This window comes from Hirundo rustica, chromosome 10 (assembly GCF_015227805.2).
Source record: "Hirundo rustica isolate bHirRus1 chromosome 10, bHirRus1.pri.v3, whole genome shotgun sequence".
NCBI classification, from domain to species: domain Eukaryota; kingdom Metazoa; phylum Chordata; class Aves; order Passeriformes; family Hirundinidae; genus Hirundo; species Hirundo rustica.
Genome location: NC_053459.1, coordinates 20,188,214 through 20,213,641, shown reverse-complemented (window position 1 = coordinate 20,213,641; position 25,428 = coordinate 20,188,214). Strand labels below are relative to the sequence as shown.

The 25,428-nt window shown below is 37.0% G+C and overlaps 1 protein-coding gene across 8 annotated transcripts in view; it reads left to right on the top strand.

Annotated features, from left to right (window-relative positions):
- Positions 1-25,428, top strand: part of NAALADL2 (N-acetylated alpha-linked acidic dipeptidase like 2) — a 430,994-nt gene that overhangs the window by 301,035 nt on the left and 104,531 nt on the right. The gene's annotated exons all lie outside the window — the stretch shown is intronic.

Genomic DNA, 25,428 nt, shown 5'->3' with positions numbered 1-25,428 from the left:
ACAAGGGAATTTCACAAAATTGAGAGTGTGTCTGACGAGGAGGCAGTCACAGCTCACCACACGGGTTTCTTAGGTGCTCTTGGATCTTCCTGACAGCAGTGGTGCCAGTCAATATTTGCTGTGTGATGGGTACAATGCCAGAGTGAGAAACTGTTGGCAGAGCCTGTTGTTTTTCTGATGTGTTTTTCATACGCAAAACCAGATAATGAATGATTTTGATAAACGTGTGAAACTTTGAGAACTGTTTTGGTTTCAATTAAGAAAAGCATTTGCACAAAGTGTGTGTAACTTTCAATACTTCTTATATAATAATTTTACATAACTGACAGGTGGGTCTGTTGAGTTAATGAAACAAAAAAAGAGTGAAGCCCCTTGGGTTATTTAAAACCTCATTGAAGTCATAGATATTTTTGAATAATAATATAATGATTTGCATATTTATTTAAAATATTCTGCTATAGGGACCACCCTTTACAAAATATATAATGAACAAATTAGCTGGCTTTTGCTGCCTAACTTGGAAGGAATTTTTTTTTTTTTTTTCTTTTTTCTTCTAGCATATGTCAGCTGAAGCTGATACGTGGTGACAGTCTCTGGTATAATGTTCATAACAAAGAGACTAATTTTAGAACAGCTGGCTTACTCATGTTCTTAAATGCCTAGGTTTGTTGGTTTTTTTTTTCTTGATTTCCAAGCATCAGTGGTCTTTCAGCTAGTTCACTGAGTGATTTCTGCCAAGCCTGGTTTAATCCAGGACTGCAAGGGATTTTCACCAGTATTTTGCATACTCTGGAAAAACTGAACCACACATTCCCAAGCCTTTTGCAGTCACAACTTGGGCAGTAGTACTTTTTGCATGATATAAAATCCATTTTCCTTGCTGTAGTAGTAAATTAGGTGTAAAGGTGAGGTAAAACTATTAATTCCCTTTTAGGTTACTGTGCTCCCTCCCAAAACTGCTGCCTTAGAGATGTCTTTGAGTTTTGCTGGTAAGAGGCAAAATATTTCGATGGGCCAGTAGTGGAATGTGGTGCTAATCCACTGAAAAATGAGATACAACACCTGGTATGGACTTTCTTAGGGAATGTCTCTAAAGTCCCCCCGAAAGAGAATGCAATCTTTGCAAAGATAGCATAAGTGGAAAATGTCTTGAGTTAACATCAGGTGACTCGTGTAAGGAGAGCTGTATACATGTTATCTGGGTCATTTAATGGAATTGTCTTTTTTGTTTGGTGGGGGTTTTTTGTTTGTTGGGGTTTTTGTTTGTTTTGGTTTTTTGTTTGTTTTGGTTTTTTGTTTGGTTTGGGGTTTTTTGTTTGTTTGGAGTTTTTTGTTTGTTTGGTTTTTGTTTGTTTTTTTTTTTTAAAGGGGTGGGGTAGATGGCATGAAATTCAGTAGTACCAAAAATTATAGGTGGTAAATAACTATCAATGTGTTTGATTGATTTTACTTTGGAGTCCTCTTAGGTCATTAGATACAATTCTTTTTTCATATTAGTTTTCTGGTTTTCAAGTGAAGGCATTACCTTCTGAGCATCAAGATACTGGAGGGGAGTACAGCTAAAAGTGCAGTTTGACTGCTGTCTAATACATAAATTTAAAAAATAAATAAATTCCAAAAGAGATCACAAATGAGGAAAGCATGCATGGAGTTTAAACGGGTGTCATAACTGCTAGGCATCACTCTTGCTTTGTATGCATTTTTTGTTTTTTCATACAACACACCAAAGCCTGGTAACGAGCTATGCTGAAAGGACTTAGGCAGGAGCAGTAGTCTGGTCAGCAGTGCTTTCCAGAAGTTACAGCTTCAGTTTTATTTTTTTTTTTTATTTTTTAGCAATTTCATCTTAAAAGAAAACCTCCCTCTGTGTTTCTACAGTCTGGGTTTACCTTTTGATTTACCCAATGGACCTGTAATTGCGAACTCTGAAGCCCTGATTTAGGAATCAGTGCTTTAAGATAAGATTTAGGTACATCTCTCATTTGCTTTGTAAGATGAAAAGTCGAATTGCAAATCCTGTAATAGATTTACAAATCCTAAAGCATATGTAAAAATACTGCAAAAGACATAGAAATTGTATCATAAATCTCGATAAAGTAATTTTTAGTTACACAAATCTATACTCATTTCTAAGTTAAAATCTCTGTGATCCTGGCAGAGATCATTCTTGAATTTTAATGTCTTTCCTGGTTTTGGGTCAGGTTCTTCCTGCTTTGTTTCTCTGGGACTTCTTTTTATTAAAATACATTGTCTCAATTGCTCCTTCAACTTCATAGATTAAAAAAAAAAATTAGACAAGAGTTGCCATCCACAGAAGCTGCTACAAAAACTATTCCCTGATGGTTCTTCTGGAGCAGAAAAGGACAAGTGAAACTCGCAGGAAGGTGCTGTGATTTCGTAAGATGTTCCTCTCCTGGCGTGCACACCTCACCATGGGTCAGCTTGTGAACAGACATCTTCATGTATTGTCTTGCCTTAAGATGAAAAAAAATCCTGTCTTTGGTTTTTCATTGTTATTTTCTTTGGTTTCATTGTGTTTTGAGTATTTGAGCCCTGTGAACACCAGATTTGCTGTTGGGTGGGCAGGCTCTGGAACAGATTGCACAGAGAGTTTCTTTCCCAGAGAAGATCCCCAAAAAGCTATTCCTGAGCTGGTTCCTCTGACACTGCTCTGGCAGGTTGGGCTGGGTGCCCTCCAGAGGTCCTTTCCAACCTGAGCTGTGATTCTGTATCAGCGTATATAAAATTTGGAGTAAATTCAGCCTGGCAGCTGTTTGTTTTTGCCAACACAGGTATTAAGTAACAGCGTAAGTGAGCTCTGGCAGGATGGCCTAAAAGAACTGGAAACTGGGAACTGTGACACGAAGCCAGAAAGCCCCAGAGCTGCAGTGTTCTCCTTTATAGCCCAGCTGAGAAGTGCAGAATGTGTGCAACACTTGTGGAAAAGGTGTCTGTGTGATTGGAAGGGAAACAAATTACTGGAATAAATAGAAGAAGCACGGCCTGAACTGTGCAGTTTTTTCCGCTGTTAAATTCTGACCCAAAACATTAATCAACAGAATGAGATGTTCATTTTAACTAAAACTCAGCCTTTTTTTTTTTTTTTCCCCTTTTGGGAAAAAAAAGGAACTTTTATATTATATTATTTGAATCAACTGTTATTATCAGCGGTGCTGTATGATTCCTGATCTTCACTCTTGATGCATAGTTTCAGGACTTGAGTTTTTGTGAGGAGAGAGAAGGAGGTGCTTTGTGTGTTGGTGGTATGCGGCCATTGAAATGAAAATAGGGGAGAACCTCTGTGACACCTGTTGTAATTAGCAGTGGAAGAAGTGACTGATTCACCTGATTTAGCATGACCATCTAATGCAATTACAACAATGGCAAGTATTCATTCATGTCCCGATCTAAAGGATAAAAATAGCAGTAATTGTCAGAATGGGAAGAAGCAGTGAATGTTTTGTGTGCTTTGACTTTAAAAGAGGGAATTGGATGGATGAAATGTGGGTACTTATATTGTTACAGCCTTTACATTGCAGGCATTAAAGGAGATTTTTCAGACAGTGCTGTGCAATGAGGAAGATGACAGGATCAAATCTAATTTTAGGGTTTTCATTAAGTGACATGTGAGAAATACATTAGTCAGTTATCCGACACACTCTGCAACTCTTAATGATATTGGTTTTTTCCCTGACTTTAAGGAATGGTCTTGGTAGCTCATAAGCAGTTTTTGAGAGTGCAGAAGGAGTCACACCATCTGATTAGGTTTTGAGAAATGATGACAAAGAGGAAAGACTGAAAGAAACCTTGAGGTCCAGTAGTGTTTCTATTATCTGCTGCAACATTCAGAAAAGTCTTCATGATTGTCTTGTGCGACAGGGTTCGTGCAGAGCTGCAGGGAGGTTTTCTGCAAGGTCATTTACAGTGACCATCACTGTGTTCTGTAAGGTGCCACAGTCACTGGTGTTCAGGGTTAGTATCTCAACAGGAAAGAAAATTGTCACTCCTGGAAGTTGTGCTCGCTTTGTTCATTTTGTCGCTCAAGACTCCGGGCACGGGAAAGTTGCTCAGAGCCTTGGAAATTTCCACTTTCGCCTCTATTGCTCTGGCTAGGACAAATTCTCATGGTTAAAGTAGTTTTCTGACAGTCAGATTCATCACTTGGGTTTTCTGAAATACTGGATTGCTTGTGTACCAGTTTGAATCAGTTCTGTATGTCAGGATCTGCAGATGAACAGATGTTTTACAGCTGCTTTGTTTAAACTGGGTCTGCCAGTGCAGCAAAGCTGAACGGTTCATAGCTGAGCTAATGCACTAATAGCCCTATAACTGGGTGTGATAAGAAGGCAGGTATCATATTAATTGGTTTTTCCTTGCTAAATGTGGCTTTGCAATACCCAGATTCCCTGTCTTCCAGCGGGACTCCAGTCACCTACTGCTTGTTCACTGAAGAATTAAATTGTTGGAATTATTGTTTCTTAGTCTCTTAAGAAAAACTTCTAAAGGCTAATGGATAACCTACGTAGCAAATTGATGTGCATTTCATACACAGTTTATCTAGGAAGCTTTTCAAGTACAGGAAAAAAAACTGATTTTGGACATTTATTGACTTTTCCATGTCATTTTTTCTGACAGGTTTAATGCTTAATTATTGGTTGTCACATGTTTCAAGAACAAATGTTGAGATTTAAAATTCCTATACAGAAGAGCTATTACTGCTCCTGTTTTTATGAGTTGTGGAGGGAAATGCAGAGGTAAAATGTCCTTCCCAACCATAAAGTTGGTTGAAGAGACACAAACTGATTCCTGGATTCATTCCTTTTGCCCATTGGATGATGCTGCTTTTCTTTTGCATTCCTTTTGGTTTATTTGCTGTGTGAATGTAAAGACATGAGTGCATTTTAGCAGAAATGCTCTTTTTACTGTTAGTGGAAATTACAGTAGTAATGCTTTATGTGATTAATTAAAGCAAATCTTAAAAATAGATAATTTATCTTAAAATCTGGATTCTGAAAAGCTGCTTGTACACAATCCTGAGTTACTGTGCTCTGGGGGACCCTGCTTGAGGTTGTACCTCCAGTGGGCCCTTTCCAATCTCATTGTTTCTGTCATTCTTTGAAGATAAATGAATTGTAAGAGATGTCCTTATGACACAGAAATCATTGAAAATTTACTGGTGTTAACTTGCTAAAAATATTTATAGAGGAGAGAGGTTTAATATTTTGGCAATTATTGTAATAGAAATTGCCTCAAACTCAAACACGTGTCATTTGTAATGCTGGATTTAAACTCATGTTGAAATTCTTATACTGCCAGGAAAAAAAAAAAAAAAAAAGAATAAAGCAGAGGGAATAAAAGAAACTTATGTTTAAATAAATACCCAAAAAACATCCAGATACAGACCTGAGGCTCTAATGTGTGCTAGACTAGATTTTGATGTGAGCATGTTTCTGTTCCAAATATGAAAACATGGATTTCCCTTTAGCTAAAAGCTGATGTATTTTTTCATTTATCCATTCTTAAATAAGGTAGAAGAAAGAGTCTTTGGCCTTAAATTTCAGTGATGTAAAGGATGTTTTATTTTTAGCTTCTACTGAACAGCATTAGTAGAATTTACCAAGCAATATTCAGTATGATTTAAGGCTTGAAGGAGCACTTTTGCAGCTGAATTACCTTTCTTGTTCTAACTGTAATTGTGCCCATACATTGCATTTCTGACTGTGTTTGGATGCTAATTTCAGTACTGTGTCTGTGGTGATTTGAGTGTGAGACTAATTAGAGGCAAAAAGGGGTAATTAGCACTCCAGTATGTTTAGGCAGTGTGTATCAATCTCACCTACTTCTCTTTCAGGTTCTCCCTTCCTTGGTGCTGTCCTTTGTCTCAGATGTAGAAGTCAGTTCTGGATGGAGTGCATTGGAGGGAATACACGTTGCAGCTTCTAATATTGCCTTCTGATATTGCCCTCCCAGTGCTGGTAGATAATGATGCTCCAGTTGTGGTGGAGTGCTTCCTAAAAAATGCTGATGACTCTTCAGTCCATTGATCTGATTGAGGCTGGTGGCTGTGCAGCATCTTGCATGTGCAGTTTGCAAAAACTAAGCTTTATTCAGTAAATTGTCCTCAAGGAGAGACTGTTAATGTTCTAATTGCAGAGCGTGACTTGCTCATCCAGGAAAGAAGTTCAGTTCACAGGGCATCTCTGAACTTGAACTAAAGAGAGAAGGAAAAGCCTGACTCCTGTGGAAGGACAGCTTCAGAAATGTCAGGGCTGAGAATATCAAGCCAGTGACTTCTGTGTTCCATTGATGGTGTGCTTTTCTTATGCTTCCATCAGTCATTTTCTTTGAATTATCATCTAGCGTCTTTTATTTTTCTGTTGATAAAGAAAACAATAATGTTCCCACTGTTAAATGCTTGCTATAGATGACATCCTCCCCACCTTTTTTCAGTTCCTTTGTTACATTCTACCCAAATGCTGGAATTTTTAGTCTGGGGGCTTGCAATTGTAACAGTAGTCCAGCTGAGACTTTGTGTGCTTGAATAACTGAGCTGTGAATGTACCTCATGTAGGGTATTCACTCTGCTTATTTGGGATGAAAACTTATTTATGTGTATGTGAGGGTACAGCAGCCAATTTTGATTAGAAAACAGGTGATATGTGTGCTTGGATACTTCCTTTATTTTCATTATTATTGTTTAAAAGATGCCTTTCAAAACCATATCCACATATTTCTGGGTTTGCTTAGATTTAATTAAGGAGTAGAGCTAGTGGGTGTACTAGTTCTACAGAATATTATTAATACTGGAAATCCTATATAATTACTGAAAACCTTGATCATTAATGAGTGCTTTTAAATGTCCAGTCATGACATTGGTACATATTAGAGCATGTCAAGGGCATGTGTTTTTCATGTATTTGTACCAACATAATATTGAAAATTCAAGTTCTTTTCTTCCTCACTGCAATCTTTGTTGCCCTTTGTTACTTTGCTTGAAGGACAAGAAATTGGCTCCTTCAGATCTCTACACATTCTATCCAGGAAGCTAAATCGAAAGTATGTTAATTTTATACTTATAGTTTTATACTTATAATTCTATTGCCTTCTGTTAAACTTTTTCTTTTTTTTTTTTTTTTTTTTTTTAAGACAAAAATTTGCACTCTAGAAGGCCTGGGGTGTTTATCAGAAGTCCTTTTAGTCATTCGGATATGTTCAAGCCCTTATGTACCCACTGGAAAACTGGGGTACATTTTATAAAAGCCCAAATACTGGAGAGTGAAGTCTTATGCTCCAAATTGACATGAGAGTATCTGTTCCTTCTTCCAAATCATGGCTGATAAAACCAACTGTGTTACATATAAAAAGTGCTTGCAAAGGTTGTTACTGTATTTCATGAAAAATGAAACAGAGTAGCTTCTTAGTCCACAAGGTTTAATTTGTGGAGTGAAAATTTCAGGAAGCACCTGCCATTTCTTTTTTGGGTTAAAAATAATGGAGAAGTTCTTAGAACGGGAGATACAGTCTAAAGTTCTGGGCATTTTAAAGTTTTTAGGCTTTTGCTGCTGACTTTAGAGTCAGAATTTTGTCGTAATTTTCCACCTCTGGGTTGCTTCAAGGTCAAGTAAATAGAGATAAAAAATGTCACATCTGTGTAGCTGGTGCAACAGCATTTCAGAAAATGATTTGAAGTTGGGTGTTTGGGAATTAATGCAATTTGCCAATGCATGTCCACACATCCTTCTCCACTGTCATTACCTCTGCTTATATTATTTTCTCTATTATCATACAGGGTCTGTCTTCCCTTTGGATTACATTCTGTTTCCTGTGAAGATTTAGTAAAATCCCAATAAAATACAGAGGGAGCTCATTCTTTTCCCTTTGAAGAAGTTGTTGATAGATGCACTGCAACAACCTCTGTTTGATTTTTGTTCTTTAGTCTAATGCTCAGACACTCTTTTGTCTACAGCTGACTGGTTTTAGACACACACTTATTTCACCATTAGCAGTGTAAAATATTGTGCAGTGTATCCGTCCGTCCATCCATCCATCCATCCATCCATCCATCCATCCATCCATCTCTTGGTGGGGGCCTGCAGTATTTAATTCAGGGAGGGACAGTAATCTCTCAGACCTGGCTAAACTCCTTTGGATCTCGTTAGCAGCCAAACCTCTGTCTAAATTAGCCTGCCTCTGAGCAAGGAAAATTTAAGGTTAATTTTGCCCTTCCTTATTCTGCTTTCTTGTTTGTGTTTAAAACTTCTTCCTGTGACCATTTGGAAGACATGAGGGAGAGATGGCTCTTTTTAGCCTGTCATTATGAACATTTTGCTATTTTTTATTCCTGTTTTGAAGAAATAATACTATTAATACTATCCTAGAGGTGAACTGCTATCCCAATACATGTATTTATTATGAATGAAATGATAATTTTTATATAGTTAAATGGTTTTTCTAATGCAAGAGCAGTAATTATTTTGTTAATCTCAATGTGACTTGTATTTTATACTTGTGCAGAAAATCTTACTGGGTTGTTTTTGTAAATTGTATGTTTTTATTTAGAGATGCTGAACTCAAGTGTTGGAGGAAAGGGAATCTTAGAGCTGGTAGTGGGGCTGTGCAACATAAACTCAATCCCTTGCTTTAGGAAGGGGCAGCTTTAGAGATCCACATCTCACATTTTGGGCAGTGTTTAAACACCTTGCCTTGGTCCTGTTTAACCACTGGAGCTGGTTTTTTATCTGTAAACCATTCATTAAGAACCCTGCCTATTTATGAGAAGGGTATATATAGCTCCTGACCACATAAGGAACAGTGATGTTATTAATTTGTAATAAATTTGATGTAAGAGAAACGTTATTCCATTTCTCCTAGGAATGAAAAGAAAATAATTTTGGTATCAGCAGTATTTGATATTTTCTAATAAATAATAATTAAGTATGTTAATTAATAAGTGCATAATGAATGCTTCAGTGTCTTCTGAGTGTGTGAATTTTAGAACAGGTTGATGAAGTTCTTTAAAAAACACCAATGACATCTGTATTAACTTATATTTTATTCAAGTCCTTTATTTTTCAGTAACATTACTTTGGAAGAAAACCCAGAAAACAGCAACTGCTTGGTAATTCATCCTAATAATGAGCACAGATAACGTAGGAAAGTATTTTAGCGCTGCACATTAGCACTCGATTGCTTGAAATCCTGCTTCAAAAACACACACAGATTTAGTGTGAGTAATACCAATATGTCACTCTGCACAGTATTGCAAAACAATTAACAACTCCAGCTTTACTCTGAACCTGCCATTTGAAAGCAACCTGAAAAGAAGCTGGATTTTGGAAGTGCAAAACATATTTATAATTGTAATATAATTCACTGCAGTTGATATTTTTAGAAGTATAATGGAGTTCTTGCCTGAGTATCAACCACAGAGTAATTTTTGAAATATGATTAACAACTCCATATCATTTAAAATACTTTTTGAAAAAGAAACATTCCTTGAAATATTTTAGGCTAAATAACACACTTTCAGTTGTGTTTTTAGTATCTTGACCCGATGATGTTAATTTGAACATTTTTTCAGTAAGCCATAAGCGGGTGTAGAGTGACTGCAGTAAAATTTTGATAGTTTACGGTAATAAATGATCTGATCCTGTGACTGTGAACACACATTCAGGTTGTATGGATCTTCTAACACAAGATAGTACAGTAATACCTGGAAAAAAAGCATTAACTGTCTTTATGTATAATAGAATGTTTATGTTTGGGGTCAGGTGCTTGGCAAGAGTTATCTTTTAAATTTATGTTCCATTGAGTCCTCCTGAAATACACAATGGACAATGAATTATTGAGAGACTTTGGGTTAAAACTCTGAGAGCCTGACAGCCTCTCAACAGGAAAGGGAGAACTGAGGAAAAAAAAAAGCTTGCTAAGAGGTAAATTAGGAAAACATTTATGTGACATGTAAGAAACTCTAGCTATTACAGGGAAGTTATGCAATCTGATTTTATTTATTTATTTTAAGTAGAGTTCCTCCTAAATTGAACACATGGCAAGCAGGAAGGTGACTATATAACACAATTTAAGGTAGGTCTGGATGATTTGTCTTTGAAGTGAAATGAACTAGAAACTTGCACTAATTTGAAATCTTGAATTCCTTTCCTCCACGTGGATACCATTGTAAAAGCGTTGACAACAGTTTTTACCATCGTTACTTGAATAAAATGCTTTTAAGAGAGCTTTTAGATTGGACTTTAAATTGGAAAAGGCATAAATATAAGAAAAGTCTCCACTGTCAGTATGTTTTCTATTAGCCCGTCTGTCAAATAAGCTTGACTCAACTCTGAGCTTTGCTTAAAAACTCATTCATACGATTCTAAAGGGTGAAAATCCATTTGTGTTAATACAGGTTCTAGCTGCAGATCCACTGAATACAGATCTCTCTCTTCCTGCAGTTCATTTCTAATCCATATTCACAAAGAGTGGCAGCTCCCCTAGAATTCCTGATTTCTTTATCTTGGTGTCCTAAGCGCAGTTACAGGCACCTTCCAGAATTTAGGAATGTGCACAGGGGAGCTGTGTGCTAATCCTTTGTATTACATGCTAAATGCAGAGTTCTGTGGAAAGCTGAATTCTCTAAGTGCTGGATTATTAGTGATGAAAATGGGGTTGGAATTAATTTGAGATTCTCTTTCCACTTAACAGCCATGGCAGGAACAGGTCGCCTGAGAATTGGGTTGAGTGCCAAGTTCCAGCTGTGCCTTCACGTGGATCCATAGATCCCTTCTTGCCTTTGTTTTTAAAGTATTATTTCCTTAAAATAGTCGTTGGGATTAAATACGTGATCCTACTCTGGATCACACACATGTTCTCTCTCTTTCCAGCTAAGATACTACAGAGATTCTGTCTCTGTGATTTAGGACCCAGTATTGACAGACAATTCTCTATAGATCTCCTTCTTGACCACTTCCCTGGGATGTAATCCTTGGCCAATCTGATTTTCCCTGTGTTTTATATTGTATTGACATTGGCCTTTCTGTTGATCGTGCTGGGTGTGTAGTTTAACACATATGAGGTTGTTCACTGACAACATTGAGCCTTTTGTGGGTTTGGTTACTTTATAAAATCTGAATCCTGCACTTTTCTTACAGCCTGTAATAACACTACTTCCTTGTAATGAACCTGAGCAGAGCAGTAAATACAGGTATAATGGTTTTTGTTGAATTGGGGATTTGCAAAGTTGGTTTACTGACTTCAGTCTCTTGGGGATTTTCAGGAAAATTGAAAAGTTTGTGGATACATTTTTTTTCTTTTATTATTTTAAGTCACTGTCATAATTATGGATAGGGCAATTAAATGAGTGCAATTCCAGTCAAGTTGCCCCAGCTTTACTCTTGGCACTCAAAGATTATTGTTGGTAGCTGCCAAAAGATTTACTGTAATGGTATTGCTTTAGGGTTTGACTGATATTATTATTGGTCTAGTGAGTTATCACTAATTATTAAGTTGAGGTAATTAGAGTAATTTTATCAATCTGTGATTTGACAAGAGAGTTCACAGTTTAATGCCAAGTCCTTATCCCAGAAGAGGCAGCTTTGCTTTTCACAAAGCCAAACTGTGACTTTGTTCTTTAATGTAATATTGTGTATTATCCTTAATTTAAAAAAAAAAAAAAAAACCAAAAAAACCTCACTTTTAAAGAATTGCCAGAGCAATGTGGAGAAGGCCAATGCCACAATAACTAATCCATAGTACCTATAGTTTAATTTCTTCTTGCCATTTCAAGACACATGTACGCTGCTTATCAGAAAGACTTCTGTGAAATTTTAGGGCAGAATAATCTGATCAATTGTAATTGCAAGACTGACTTTGTACATAATCCAAGCCAAATAATTGTGCCACCAAGCTCATAATTAATTTTAAAGTACATACTGGAAATTCATTTAGTCTTGATTATCATTGGTGCTTCTGAATTACTTTTTCTAGTATTTTGCATTTTAAACAAATACCTCCAGGTTATTAATTGTGGGTGTGTTCCATATAGATTGGCTGCATGTGCCAACCTGTGGAATCCTCTGGTGCAGCTTTCACTGTTCTTTTTAAATTTATGCAGACAGGAAGCACCACAGCTGGAAGTATCCTTGGTGTAAAACTTCATGGAGCAACACTTGAGCTAATGAGGGGTTTGTATTTATAGAAGTTGCTCTAAAGAGGCACTCAGAGTTTCAGAAATCAGTCTTAATTATTTCAGACTCTTGATTATTCAATGGACTGTGTGCTTTTCTGATCTGAGGAAATTTCCAGCTGCCTGCTGCCAGCTCTCATTCAGGTAGCTGGCTGTTGAGAGTGTCAAGTTATCTGACCATAATAAGAATATATAATATATATTAATAAAAATGGAAATAGTTTCTGCTTCAGGGAATAGAGAGGTTTGTGGCAGGTTGTGCAAAAGGTGCCATCTGTGTATCTCAGTTGTATATGGTTAAGAAATGGCTTGGGGAGGATACACTATAGCCTTTCTTACCTTGCAGGAATTCTTCCACATCAGCTGTGTCCTTCAGGAGCTGCCCTGAGTATGGAGTTGAATAAGTTTCATTTTCTCCTTTGTCTCAATGAATTCCCTTTGGAAATACTTCAGAGAAAGCAGAACTGAGGTTCCTAATGCAAGTTCCACCACACACTGAATGTGGCCAATGCTTGTCAAAAAAACCCCACAAATTTATTCCAGAACCTCTGAGAAACACAGCAAAAGATGATTTTAAGAAGCTTTTGATCTAAGTGGAATGACTTTATAATATCAATCCTTGGCACGAGATCTGTATCATTCATAGAGCACATTTTTAGTTACAGCTTGAAAAATGTGATTCCATGCAGAGCCTAAAGAGCTCATCAATATAAAGGACTTCAAGGATTAAAAAACCCCACAACAGTAATTGAATTGTATTGGTGGTTACTTATAGAGATTTGTGTTTTGTTGACTTTCTAGGAACAAAAGAAAATTGTTCTCTTTTATAATTCAGTAGCCAGAATACAGGGAACCAACAGTTTTTAGTATGTTTCCAAGCAGTGGTAGAAAAAGACCACCTTTCATAGAGGAAACGTGCTTAAGCTAGAGGTTAACTAGCAAAATTTGAAATATTTACTTACTTAGAGTAGGAGACAGGAAAATATTGAATAAATTTAAAGAAAGTATAATTAAACCAATTAATCTAAGGCAATACCTTATTCTGCTCAATAAGCACTGATGGGAAAATTATTATTTAAACAAATTTGCATAGGTAAAAAAACCCTAATTTTGTCATTAAATTATATAGGTTTATAGATACATGAAGTTTCATCAATACAGGTCTAATACTGTCCAATTATATGTACAACAGCATTCTGTAAGGAAGATAAATAATAGCCTCTAGCAAATTCATATTAATATATTAAATAACTAGGGAGATTGATTTTTTTCAGGTTTCCTTTTTCTGTGTTTTCTCTTAGCCCATTAACACTTTCCAAGAGTCAGTGCCACTTTTTCAACTCTTACTCATAAGTAGGGTTGGATTTTTTGTGAGAAATGACTCAAGGGACTGGTTTTTTTAAAAGAAGTGGTTTCCTTCATTTGTATGTTTTCTATCAAATCAGTGCAAGCATCAGTCCTTTATACATATATGTGTCTCCTAATTTAAATGTATTTATCTTAGCCACTGGCTTCACTTGAGCACTGGTGACTGTCAAGAAAGTAATGGAATATCTTTCAAGTTCCCTCTCCATGCTTCATTCTGAGCTGCAATTTCAGTTCATTTTTAGAGATAATCAGGACTCTGAATTGCTTAACCAGATTAAACTGAAATTGAAGAAAATTTAATTTTAATTCAGAGTTGTAGCAAAGCAATACCTCATGCTTTTTCATGTAGTAAATTCTGGCTTGTTTCACAGCATTAAATACCTTTTCCACATAATTATTGTATTGCTCTTTGTGCAAAAGCCACAAATGAAGTAAAAGCACAGTAGAAAATATCAACTCTATTTACAGCCTAAAATAGTACTTTTGCCCTCCGGTCTGTTATTACTTAAATATTAGACTTGTTTACTGCAGTTGAACTCCAGGGAGTGAAATTGGTAGCCTGAAATTGTGTAAAGGGGTACTTGAATTTTTGCCTTATAATGAGCAGTGATGGACAGCTCAACCGCAGAGCCACTTCTGTCTCTCTGACTGAAGTGTCCTTATGCACCAGGTTTGGGAATGAAGTGTTGACTGCACGGGAAAATCATATTTGATCTTTGAGGGGCTTTAAATATTTGTTTTTGAGCAGCAAACAGATACTTGAGGGCAAATTGCAACTTTCTTACATCACTATTGACAGGAAATAATTTATTATAAAGCTGCAAATGCTAGTTTGCAGTCTTGCATGAAGTACAGTACCTGTGACAATAAAGAATGGTGCTACATGGTGTAGAGGCAATCACAACATGAATCATCTGTCACTTCAGCAAAACAGTGCCAATTGAATTTACAAATGTGGCATCTATTTATATCTACCAGTACTGAGAAGGAAATGGAAGTGATGATTACTTGTGACACATTCCTTTTATGAAAATAACTTCTTTAACTCATGTTGTTGAAACAGACCACGTGTTCTTTTTATTTGTGTTTCTTCAGTGGAACATATTTCTGTGTATTTCCTGGGGCTTTTACCTATCAACATGATGGAATTGCAAGCATCTACTACCTACAGTGGAGCTGTGGTGGTGGCTCACCAGCTTTTTGTGTCTTTGAGTAACTTCAGGCAAAAAACCCCATGGAACTGAATTGTGACAGTAAATACAGTCAGAACAGAGACAACACTGAGGGCTAGATTCTCAAACATCTTTTGACACAAGTGCTGAATGAACTTTCCAGTAATGATTAAGTGATGTAGGAGGATGATGCTGTGCCTTTCTCATTGCAAAAAAATCTTGTTGAGGTTTATGTTGAAGCAATAGCACATGAGAACTCTGCTGACAGGTAAGATTGATGTGCCCAGGCTGTGCTCTCCAGAAACATGTCACTGGCAGCTGAGATTTCTGTGGTTCTTGTGACACAGGGTGTGGTGTGCATGTGTGTGAGCACATCCCTGTGCCTGCAGGCCATAATAGTCTGTGTAGGGTCTGTGCCATCACTCTGACTTAGTTCACAGAGTCACGGGACCAGTTAGGCTTGAAGAGACCTCCAGGATCATGGAGTCCAACCTTTGACCACTCACCATGACCATTCACCACCCTGTCAAATAAACAGGGCACTGAACGCCATGTCCAGCCAATTCCTGGACACTTCCAGGGATGGTGACCCCACCTTCCCCATGGGAAGTCCCTTCCAGTGAAGCAATTCCTCCCGATGTCCAGCTAATTACTGAAACAGAAGCCTGTATGAGATGATTTTACCATAATAACCAGACACACACACAAATTATGAGTCCCTAATATTTTGACAGTTCTGTACATCTAACTTCACGCATGTCACAAGTCTTCTTGATAGATGTGGATGCTGTGGATCTTTGAAACCTTGAGGTCCCATTCTTCAGAGACAGAGGTAGTCCTTGGAGATGTCAGAAGAGAATAAATTTTAATAGTAAGCTGTGGAAAGGCAGGATGTTCATTAGAACTGTCCACATTTATGAAGCTGTCAAGATACCACCACTGCAAATATCTGTAACTTTGATGAATAAATGAAGCAAGGAATGTTGTGCTTGGTACTAACCTTTAGAATAAGCAGGTCTTCTTCTTGGCAGAGTTTTTTGCACATAGTTTGATTTATTTCTCTTCCATGGACCTGCATGTTTTTAAAGAACAGCCAGGTCCTCTGCAGTTTCAAATGTGAAAACAATTTACTTGCTGCAAGTTCTTTTCTAGTACTTATTGTATTTCAGCAGTGATGCCTTTTATAACAACAAAGAAAATGAGAGTTGTGTTCAGTGGTTTAGCTAAGGCGCAGTTGTTATGAAGAGCAAGATTTGCATAGGCATTTCTGTCCTTGTAAATTTTATGTTGTTCTGGGTATCATTTAAATTCCATTACACTTCAGGGTAACGGTCAAAATGAAACCATTGATTTCTCCTCCACCGCTCTTTTGGGATTCTTCTGACCTATGCTCTTTGTAGAAATAGGAAAAAAAGTCAGGAATGGATTTCCTGCTTCGGCTGTGACCTGAGTGAGCTCTGCACGTTTAACACTGTGGGAAGGAACAAAGGATGGATCAGTGTCCTTCGAATCCTGTGGCAAGACCTGAGCTAGGAAGGGAATATTCTTTGAGGGAGCTGTAGAGAGTCTGGCGTTTTTATTCCTCTTAAAAGGGGAAGGGACTTCGAATGAGTCAGGGTAACACATTTGGGTTCATTATAAACAACGCTTTGGGCCTGCCTAGGGAATGGGGGAAATCTGTGGAACGTCCCTGCTAATATCTTGCTTCTAAAATGCAATATTTCTGCAAAGCAATACATGTAGAAACAGAAAAATTTAGAACATGATGCCTATTTTAAAATATTTTGGGTTTGGTCCGTAAAGTTCCTATTGTTTTCCATGTTCATTTTTCATTGTTATAGCACTATTTTCTCTTCTTTGTCTTTCCAAGTTTTTTATTCTGTTACGGCATTTGGTCTTTTGCAGGTCATTCTCTGTTTAAAAACCTGAGATCCCAAATACTACGAACAGGTTCCTCCTACATTATTTTTTATATGAATATATGTTAACAAAAATTATTTATTTCCCCCAGAAAAAAACCTTGCCAACACTTTTAAAAATTACTTTGAAGTAACAGTTAAAATTACAATATACTTATCTTCTGCTGAATTTTTCTAACTATAATTTGCAATAATATCCACTGTTTGTGGAAATCTTGTTTTTATTATTTAATTTGAAAAATAATCCTAAGTAACATATTTTAAAAATATGTGTAGTAATATATGTTTATCACTGATTTGTACTTTAAAATATGGCCTGAAATGCAATATTCTGAAATGATGCTGCTGCTCTGCCTTTCTTCAACACAGAATTATTTTTTTCAGATGTTGCCTTATTTTCTCTTTTCTTAGAAATTTTCTTTGCTTTTGATCTTCCTGACTCAAATTGTCCTTGAATTTCAGTGAGTTTAACCTAAACATTAACCAGCTCCTCACCTCTGTTATTTGAAAAAAACTATTAATTTTTCATGCTCATCTCAGGTTACACAAGCTCGTTTGAGGATGCAAAGCTCCTTACAGGAAGTGGTTCAGAAATCATTTAGGGCCAAGGACTCCATTTGGAGTTTGGAATGAATACTCACAGAAAATGTGCTGTTGTGCACAAAATAAAATCCAGTTCTCCTGGGTGTTTGTAATCGCCTTCTGAAGCTGAATCCAGCAGTAGCACGAGTCAGCATGAACATAATAAAACATTGCAAATACATGAGCAAGTTATTAAGTAAATTAAATGCCAGTGTTTATATCTCTGAGGAGCGCTGCAAATAGATTATGGTTTGTTTGCCTCTGTTCTGTAATCCAAGAAATAAACCAATATGTGTTACAAGGATTTCCATAGATTCAGAATTTGAGGAATTTCTGAGCAGAGCTCTTTCTCCTCTCTATACTATCAACAGGATTAATAGGGGTCTTGTGCACACCTGTATCTTCATTTCAGAAAACTGTCATTTGAGATTGATTTACCAGGATATTTCTTTTTCTTCAGTAATTTTAATCAAATTATCACTGGTACACGACCACATCTATCTGCTTTATCTGATCTTGAGTGCAAAAGATTAATAAAGATGAATTGAGGGCTTGGAACACTCCCATTGAAATCTGGCTTTTTAAAACCACTGATTCTTCTCTGTATTCTTTTGATTGGCTGAAAGCCCTTTAGAACAAGATAAAAGCAGATAGAGAGTAATTTTTTTAAAAATTTCTTCCACGCCTTTGATACATATAGTCAGGATTTAATGGGAAAATTAGCATCACTGCAGTTCCAATTGCATGCTCCACCAAAACAAAGCTAAATGTTATTAACATATTTTGCATTGCTAGACATGCATTATTAGTAGATTTATCTTCTTTTACAAATTTTTTGACATTAATATCATGCAAGTAAAATTAACACTGCAGCTTTTTTAAACTGCTAAAACAGCAGATGCATATTAATTATTTATCATTTTCAGCTAGAATATTAGAGGCTTTCTTTTTTTAAATGGTTTTCTTGAAGTATGCTATAATTCTTAAAGAAACAACCTAGAGAAAAATTATTTTTTTAAATCTCTAAGAAGCTTTTGAATTGATGTGCATACCTAAGTGTCATTGAATGACTTTGGGTCCTAGAGGACATGGAATTGTGGCTTGGGAATAGAAGGCTTTTGGTTGGATTGGAAGAATTCCAGCCATGCCTTCCATATCCTCATCCCAGCTAACCTCTCACTCTGCTCATTTATTTAAGACCACTGATTTTTAAACTCTGCTGATCTGGTTCATAATATGGCTCCTGAAACAACTGTGCTGGCACAATTAAACTGTGGTGAAGCCAAAATGTGGCTTTCAGTGGTTTCAAACAAATCTGGTGGAATGCATCAGAGATGTCTATCACTGTAAGAAAAGCATCCTGTACTACAGATAACATAGGCAATTTTATTTCATGTCGTCCTCCAAATATGTACAGGCAGCATGTGATTGTGAGTCAGTGTAATGTTCACTGCATGCTATAAACAAAATAATTGTCATCCTAAAGCTGTCACTTTCAGTGTTTTCTTACAGATTTTCTATCTCCATTCCGTTCCTTGCACAGTGCTGTAGGGCTTTTATTATTTTTAATAACAATAAATCTCATTATTGTGAGTAAACAGGAATCTGTGCTTGTTCATAATCAGAACAAGGATGGTAGATGTTACCTGATGTGTGTTCTGGCAGCTGCAAACCTATTTTGCATAAAGCAAGATGTTTATTTTACTATATTTAGTCTCCATCATCACTGGAGGAAAGGAAATCTGTATCAGAGTCTCATTTCCACATTTGTTGTTTGTTCTGTCTGTGGAGGCCATCACCAGGGTTTAGTTCATGAGGCTCCAAGACCACCCTGTTAATGTGCCAGGAGTTCCTTATTTCTTGAAGTAATTAATAGAAGACATAATTCATGCAGGAGGTGCTGTGTGCCCTCTTCTCTGCTGTGACTCCATGGTCCTGCTTGGCTGCCTGTATCAGGATGGAGAGATTTTTTTTTTCATTATTTCCCATTGGAACTGATAACAAATTCCATAATGTGCTTGGCACTGGAATTGAAAATGTTCTGTAATATATCAGTTTTAAAATCCACCTCTGCCAAGCTTAGTTCATCTGTTTGATTTGTGTTCCCTCCTGCACAGACACACACAAACACACTGGACCTCCCCTCCAGGTTTCAGTTCAAGAACATCCTATAGCTAAGAGTCTGGAAATGTGTTTTCTGGGAGCGACAAATAGGTATATTTCACACACAGGCTTGCAGGTATAGGATTCCTGAAGCAGTTTTCCCTAAGATAAAGATAAAAAAAAATAAAGTCCAAATATGTATCTGGTACTCAATAATTTGGATTATGCCCTTATTCTGAACATCTGAGCAATTGCTTCAAGTAGTTCTGCTGAACTCCATTGGATTAATACCTCTGCATATTTTAGGAAAGTAAGAGATATCAAATTATTATCCAAATTAGGACTTGGATAAAGTGGTTGCAGCAGTTTGTGGTCAGATTTTTACATGGCTGATGGTTCTGAGTGTTTCCAGTCTTTTCACCATTGATTATTTCCACACACCCCCCCTTACAGTGGGTCATACCTATGATCTTGAATTTAACAACAGTAGAAGGTACTAAGCAGATGTTCTGCTGTTAAGAATACCTCAAATAAAATCCAAAATTAAATAACTGAAGTATTGAATATGCTGGTTTGAATTCACTATGGATGGCAAACAATAAGTTGTGCAAAAACCTAAAGTTATGATTATTGGATTTTTTTTTTAAATAAGCTTATTTTAAAAGCATTGAGAGGTATTTCTTTTTTCTCTTGTAACCCATAAGACTTCTGTCAACCCTTTTAAATATCTACCACCACTGTTAAAATCTTGTGCAAATTTTTGTTTTTCACGTGGCCAACCCTGCTGTCTATTGGTAGAGAGTTTCTTTCAGTTCAGTAGTGAGAGAGGCATTTGCTAACGCAGGAAAACCTGAGAATTGTCTTATGCTTTCTCCCCTGTTGCATTCCGTTGTTAGTCGAACATAAAAATATGTTTTAGCTATTTGTGATATGTAGAACTGCTCTTTCCTTTTTACGACTTAGTGGTTACACAATTGCAGGATACTTAAAAAAAGAAAAATTCTACTTCGTGTCAGTTGGTGTGGAAATGTTACATAGTGTCGCTCTATTTTGACCACTTCTATGTCATTTTAATTATCAGCCACTACAATGAGCTAAGTGGAAAGGGGGATTCAAAATGGTGAGGGTATTGTGAAAAGTTGTTTGGTTTTCTTTTTATTCTTGCTGTTTTATCAAATGTTCTCAGAAAGGAGAAGGGAAATTAATGAGATGGTTTTGCATCAGTGTGTCAAAGCAGTTTTGCTGTTACACAATACATGCGCTGCTTTTTATTCTGTGTAGCTGAAAAAGAAACAAGAGTGACAGTATTTTTAAAGTACATTAAGTAGGCATTAAGACAAGAGTGATTTGCAGTGAGAGAGAGGGGAGTGATTTTTTTTGGTCTTTCAGGGTGGTTAAGCAACTTTTCTTATGAGGGAGGGAAAAAGATGACAGCAAGCTGTGGAGGGTTTGGGTTTTTTCTGTTTTAACTATAGAATATTTTGGTTTATTTTTTAAGGATGACAGAAATCTGTTTAAAGAGACAGTCTTGAGTAATGCATACACAGATTTGCATCCACTCCATTGGCAAAATGTTGTGTAAACAGAATACACTGAATATACTCTGTAAAGCAAACCAGTATTTCTGTAGGTTTCTGGGTTTTTTCTATGTATCAATGGATGCATTATTATTATAATTATTTGGGGAGTTTATCACAGGTGGTATAGGTGTCTTCAAGTTTCTTTAAAACTTTTTGTTAGCTCCTAAAGTCATGAGAATGTGATTTTTTTTTTAAGTGTTTTTAAAGAATTTTTTTTAACTATCAGCAATGCTAAGACAAAACTGAAAAATCTTTTTTAGATCCTTTCTGAGAACTCTCAGTGGCTTGTTTCTCTTCCAGGTGATGCTCATTGCCTTTCAGTTCTGTGTTTTCTCTAAATGTGCATAAACCTTTCACAGGCACAACCGTGTTCCTCACCCACATCTCCAATCACTACATAGTTTTGAGCATCCCCTGTCCATTTGTGGCCCTGCATCCTGAAATGCAAGCTGCCACACAGTGCTGTTGTGATTCATCACCTCATGCTCCATTGCCTGAAAAGGTGCTTTGAAAAGCCTTTCTTGTGTTGTTAAAATCCCTGGTTGCAGAATTTCAAAGTTTGTTTTTTTAATTTTTTTTTTTTAATCGAGAGAGAAGTAAATGTTTTTCTCTTCCTCTCTTCCATATTTCCACCAGTGGCTAGTGAGGCAAAGCACTTCAAAACTGGCATATGTTCCACATTGCAATTTTAGTGGATAATTCATAGAGAACTGAATAAAGACATAGCAGGAAACTCCTTGTTACCAATTCTACTCTGCAGGCACCTGCCCCGGGTTCTGCTCCCCTTGGGGAACTTTTTTCTGTGCCAGTTTTTGTTTGTTTGTTTTTTTTTTTTTCTTTTTCCTTGCTGATATTTGAAAGTCTGAAGTTACGGTCTTCTCCTTGCCATTAATAAAATCCATTCTTACTTCCATTTTAAACATCTTGGAGTGTTCAGCACTATTATTGTTAAGGGAAGAAGTCTCTGTTTGACTACTTAATACACAGAAAAACCTTTATGTGACTTTGGTGAGCAGTTGGGGAGTGCTTTCCCAGAATTTCCTGTTCATAACTGCTGGCAGAACAGCGCCAGTTTTTCTGGGTCAGTATTCTGGCTGTATCCACTTTCAGCAAGAAATAACAGCTAGAATGAGTTTCTTTGTTCAAAGGGAAAATTTAGGAAGGCAAAAAATGTCAGTGACTTTGTGAGGTGTAGCAGGTAAGTGCATTTTCTAGCAGAGGTTAAGTGGGATGTGTAGGCTTAATTGAAGGCTGGTTTTTTGAGTTAGAAGAGTAAAAAATGGACATGGGGACAGTATTGTAAACTGCTGCAGCCAAAGATTAAATCAAATAACTGCTGCATAGCAAAATCATGGTGATTAGTCGTGGTGTGAGTTTCTTTACCCAGAGCCTTCCTGTTGCTGCACTGCTCCTTTCAGCTTCTATCTTCGGTGAGATAAAAGCCAGAAAAACCACAGATAACCTGATTTTTCAGAGAAATATAAACAGATCATTGTGGCTGGCTGCAGGACAACCAGTGGGAGCCAACAGCTGTTGAATGGTACCAGCAAAGGTGGGGGGAAGCTGTGTACACGTTCAAAGCACGAGTAACAGAAATGGCTGTGACATGTCAGTTTATACGTCCTTGGGTTTGTCATGCTTGATGCAAGATCAAGTGCTGACAGAGGACAGTGCAGAATGTGCACTGGGAATGAACAAATGTAAGAATGCCTCTTCCACAGGAATGCATTGCACTAACTGCTCACTTCAGGCAATGGAGTGACAGAACCATCTTATTTGACCAAACGCGCACTATTCTGTCTTTTATGCTCCAATTTATTCCCATCACGTGCTCTGGAGTCCTGCTTGGAGTGTCTATTTTCAGCATGGAGCTGTTTGTCAAATTTCTATTAAGCTTAAGGTGAAAAATTAATGAGCCATTCACTTCAGATATTTCAAAACTAATACTGCTGTATTATTAATGCAGCAGAAAGTCAAAGACCTGGGTACGTACAATTATGGCTCGGTGTTCAGTCAGACTATTTTTTTTTTTTTTTTGTCTGTATTTTTGGGGAAACATCATTAAAACAGTGTTTTAGGTGATAGAAGGAATTTTTTTGATGAATTCTGTCAGCAGACCTTTTAGGCAGTTTTAGTTGTTAACTTTTTGTTCTATCTGATCCTGGCAGAAGGTGCCTTGAATAAACATCTAATGATGAAATACAGTGTTCTGTCCAATCTCCCTTGAAGCTGAAATTTAAACAAACATGAACAGAAAGTTGATTCATATGAACACAAAACTTCCTAGAGAATTGCAAATAAAAGACTATTTGCATAATACTGAGGAAGCTGTGGGTGAAGCAGTATTTTTGGGCTAGAGAAGTATGACATTGTGACTAACGCTCTGATTTTTCAGTCTTCAAAAAAGTCACCGAAATGATGATAAAATTGTACTTCTGCTCGGAACTGAGGGGGGTATGGTGCACGAGTATCACTATCAAATTCAGAAATCTCAGGGCATGTTGTCAGTACCAGGAGGTGAAGCGATGGAGCGCTGTGAAATGCTGGGTTGCAGGAGTGTGTCCCAGTCTGAGCACGGTGCGAAGTGATGCTCAAGGTTTATGCTTGCATTGAAAAAGAAAACATAAAACACATAGAACACTGCAGAAGTAGAAATTCAGGCCTTGCTTTCTGTGCAGAAACTTTATAAAGTTTGCCTCTTTCTGTGCTCCTAAAATTAACTTAGTAATTGATTAGTGTATTTTTCTTCTCGCTTTACAGTAAGCTCTCCGGGGACTTTCTGAAATTAATAGTGGTTCTAGGCCTGGCATGATTACATTGTTAGACTTGCAGAGAAGAAGGAATTCTGCTTCTTGGAAGAGTTTCATGCTATAAAACTAAATTTCATTACAAGCAAAATGTCAAATTTAAATTATCCTTGAAGCATTTGTTGTTCCCACAGATCCTGAAAGCGCTCTGTGTTCCAAAGGGTTTGGCATCCAGCAGAGAAAGTGCCAGCAAAAATCCCCAAGTTCTTTCAATGTGTTGGTTTCTTTATGAAGTTACACTGCACTGTTTCACTGTCACTACAGCACCAAAGCCCATGAGTATTTTAAACCTGAATTAGTAGGCTTTAACTAGCAGCCCTGGAAATCTCCAGGTTTTTAAATGTGCGCTGGAGAGGTTGGTCACTTTTGAAATCTGGTCATGATGCACATTGCTCTCCTCACCTCCTTAACAAATGGCAATTAATAAATGCCTGGCAGAGGGAAAGGAACTCTTTTTTTTTTTTTTTTTTTAAGCATTTTTTAACATTAATCCCAACAGTGAGGTTTTTTTTTCCCTGTTAATATTTCCATCAAGTTTAGTTACTAGAGAACTTTATAGAAATTAGGTTTGGAAAAGATGTCAAGAAGTCAACTAATGTAGCACCTTCCCTCAGGGAGGGCATCAGCTATATCTGCGTCATTCCTGACAGATGTTTGCTTACGCTTTTCTCTAAAAAGATTTCACTTTAAGAGAGTTTATCACCTGCCTAGGCAAGTCTTTATGAATTCCTCCTATTAGACGGTTTTTCTTCCAGATAAATCTGCCCAGATAACTTAAATCTGCCTATCGATCTTTTTTTGCCCCTTTTTCTCCCGTACTTCAAACTCCATCTTCTATTGTGAGATAATTCATTCTTAAATATGGAGGGGTTTCTCCTGTAAGTTGTTCTTGAAAGTGTATCTTTCACAGGTTATTCAGGTGTGAAGCCCAAGTTGTGAGTAACTGGAGAAAGGACAGATTTTTCTCATCTGAAACAGTTTGAGCTTCATTGCCCGTGTAATTCAGTCTTGAATTACAGATTGACAAACACTGGACAGAAAATAACGTCTCAATTGCACTTCTCTGTTGGACTTTTTAGGATTCTTTTTGATTGCAGAAACAAACTCAAAGGATGACCAAACTGATTTTGCCATGAATCTCAGATCAACTTTGATGAGAGAAAGCTTTTTTTTTTTTTTAAATTATATTTTGAGCCAGCTGTACCTTTCCGCCTAAAAATTTGTCTGATTCTTTCAAATGGAACATTGATCACCTTGCCACTGAGTATTAAAGGTCAAAAAAATCTTTTGGTTTTCCATTATGAAATGATACAGCTTTGGTCAATTTTTACATTAGGATTAAAGGTATACTATAAAAGAGTTTCTAGAACAAAAGAAAAGTTGAGGATATGTCTATAATCTTTTTTCTTTATACTGTGGTTCAGTAACAACAGTCCTGGTAGTGGTTTTATAGAAATTTATTTGAAACGTGCTGCTGATTGCTGATAGCTTCCTCCCTTTGTGCCTGCAGTCACACGGGATTTAAAGGATGCTTTTGGGAGGTAAAGAACTCGGTGCTGACAGGAAACGTGGTGTTTGTTTCACAGAGGTCTCGGGGAGAGGCCTTGTGTTCTGAACCTCTTCTGGCAGGTTTGCACATGATTCATTCTGCAGGGGCATTGTAAGGCTTCGAGGGTGCTGCAGGTTGTGCTAGAGCCGTGTCCTGCCACCGGCTGT